This window comes from Podarcis pityusensis, assembly GCF_964106645.2.
Source record: "Podarcis pityusensis genome assembly, chromosome: 7".
NCBI classification, from domain to species: Eukaryota; Metazoa; Chordata; class Lepidosauria; order Squamata; family Lacertidae; genus Podarcis; species Podarcis pityusensis.
Genome location: NC_138031.1, coordinates 25,132,171 through 25,135,365, shown reverse-complemented (window position 1 = coordinate 25,135,365; position 3,195 = coordinate 25,132,171).

Here is a 3,195-nt window from a genome sequence, read left to right as displayed (position 1 = left end):
CTAGGACACTTTTGTTATTATTCATTTCTGTACTGCAAACTCATGAAATCTTATCTCGAAAAGACACAATGCTTGAGCTCTGCACAGATTTAGGTGCTTGAATTCAGATCTACTCTCAGTCAGTTTTAGGGAAAGAGGGACCACCTCAAGTCTTCTTTCTCCCACAACTTACCGTACTTCCTAGCAATTTGTCAAAAAGGAGTTTGGGTTGGGAGGGCAAGGGAGAGAACATTCCTTACCTTTACAGACCCTGTTTTTATGCAGTTGGCACTGATATGGGTTCAAGCACACAGATGTACTGACGTCAAATCTACTTTACCATCAAAGATCAATCACCACCAGTCAAGAGTTCAATATTTCAATTAGACAAGGGATGTGGGTGGCGCTGTGGTCTAAACCACTGAGCCTCTTGGGCTTGCCAGTCAGAAGGTTAGCAGTTCAAATCTGCACAATGGAGTGAGCTCCTGTTGCTCTGTCCCAGCTCCTGCCTACCTAGCAGTTCGAAAGCATGCCTGTGCAAGTAGATAAATAGGTACCGCTGTGGCGGGAAGGTAAACAGCATTCCCGCGCGCTCTGGCATTCGTCACGGTCCTCCCTGCGCCAGTAGCGGTTTATTCATGCTGGACACATGACCTGGAAAGCTGTCTGTGGACAAACGCCAGCTCCCTCAGCCTGAAAGTGAGACAAGCACCGCAACTCCATAGTCGCCTTTGACTGGACTTAACTGTCCAGGGGTCCTTTACCTTTACCATTTCAATTAGGTATGTATGTATTTATGTATGTATGTATGAGCAGTGGTTCTGGGGAACACTTAAAAAGGAGAGGCAAATTACAGACAACCAAGGCAAACTCTTTCCATTCAGTCTATGGAAAGTGTTTCTTAGTTTTATTAGGGTAGAAAGGACTAGCATTTGGTAGGACTAAAACTGCAAGTGATAATGGCGTATCAGGGTGTAAAAACTATGCCATCAATGAGTTTTAGAGAACACTACATGTGCACACATGTGCATGCAGGATTATAAGACATTTATTTGGTGGGAGGGGGGAAGGAAACTAATCCTTTAAATTTCTTGACCACACCTATTTTTCTCCTCCAGTTGTTGTTGGGATTCCTATCAGCCCAAGTCAGTATAGTCACTAGTCAGGGATTATGGGAATTTGATTTAAACAACATCTGGATGGCACCAGGCTGCCTACACCTGTGCTAAAATAACCCCTGCCAAGAGAGAAAACTGGTGGCAAAGCAGAGGGAAGGGAGCTCAGGTCCTGCTTTCAGACTTCCCATAGGAATCTGGTCAGGCATTGAGAGACTAAGATGCTGGACTAGATGAGTCATTGAGCTGACCCAGCAGACTCTTCTTACATTCTGAAAGGGTTGAGACCCCTTTTTCTTCCCAACCATTCTTTGCTCTAGATCTCTTTATACACTTTGTCTGAATTTGCCTCACCCAAAGTAAAGTGCTGCTACCTTTGAATTCAGTTTCGGCCACAGTCTTTCAAGAAAGAATTAAATAAACCCACAAATTATCTTCTGCAAGTTTTATTCAATTGCTCCCATTATGCCTCACCAGATTAAGACAATGGGGTATATGGTGCTGCACTTAGTAAGATTTCCCTTAAGGGGCCTTTCTGGGGGGGAAATCTTCCATTTTACAGCAATTTTGCAATTCAACAGAATTCTGTCCTCTTCATTTAGAAGTTTTCTCTTTCTGTGCTGAGAACAGAAAAGCAGTTCACTACAGAAAGGAATTGGAATTGGGGAAGCCCTTGAACTGCCCGCTGCTGGTAGGGGACAAACTTTACCTAGGAATTGCAAATGTAGCATCTTCAGATGCTCCTGTTTTTAAGGCATAAAATTGGACCATTAGGTGAATTAGAATTAGTTTCTTCTAACTCTTGAAACATTTTGCTACAGTTACTCTGTAACTGCTATGTTGATGAGTTACTCTGTATTCTTAAATACTTTCAAAACATAGCCAGATTATGTGTACTTCTAGTCTTGGAAAACGGTATGCCTTTTAAAAGAGAATCTGGGTAGATTAATTTTGTATTCAGCACACGGAGGCATGTAGAGCTTATGAAAGTAATCAACAGATGGGGAACTGGAGACGTCGACAACAGCCAGCTTGCACCACAGAGCACATTTGTGCATAATCAAGAAGCAAGGAGGAGAGCCTCATTAGTCGCTTGTACCTCTGCTTTGCCAGCTTTTGCTGTAGCATCTGAAGGGAGGACTCAGTTCACTTGCTCTTTGACAGATCTATGAGCCCCAGGGGCCACCTGCAGCTCAGCGATCACAAACCTCATACTTCTTTATTTCACACTAGCAATCTGATTCTCCAAAGGATAAAAGTGCTTTCCTGTAGTTTATAGAAAAAGCAGTTATATAATACAAAATAGTTTATGAACTATTGCACGTGCGTGTGTGTACAGTGCTTTTTTTCTTTAAAAAAATGTTTAGGGGTACTCTCATTTTCCTACTCATATTGAAATACTGCTCCTCAATGAGGCCAAACTTAAATTCACAAAATGTTTAGGGGTATGCATACCCCTGCGTCCCCCCAGAAAAAAAGCACTGTGTGTGTATATATATAATATGAATGAGAGAACAAATCAATATTTATTTTCTGCCCATCACCGGAAGGTCCACGGGCAGGTTACAGCAATATAAAACACAGCATTAAAACAGTTTAAAACACATTACAATCACAACTAAAGTTTTATATACATATCAAGTATCAAAGGTCGGGGTAAAGAAGCCACAACACAAGGGCTACATCCAGTGCCGGATTTACGTATAAGCTAAATAAGCTATAGCTTAGGGCCCCACTCTTTTGGGGCCCCCCCAAAAAATTTAAAGGAAAAAACACTGGATGTACATTTCCAAAATATAAGATAAAAAAAACAAATAAAATAAAACCTACATACAGCAACAGTGTTTTGTGTTGGCTCCTATGATGCAAGTAATGGGCCCCACCTGCTAGTGTGCACCCTAAAATATCACTGGTTTGTTCATATAAATTAGGTAAAGGTAAAGGTACCCCCCGACCATTAGGTCCAGTCACGGACGACTCTGGGGTTGCGGCACTCATCTCATTCTACAGGCCGACGGAGCCGGTGTTTGTCTGCAGACAGCTTCAGGGTCATGTGGCCAGCATGACTAAGCCGCTTCTGGCGAACCAGAGCAGCGCACGG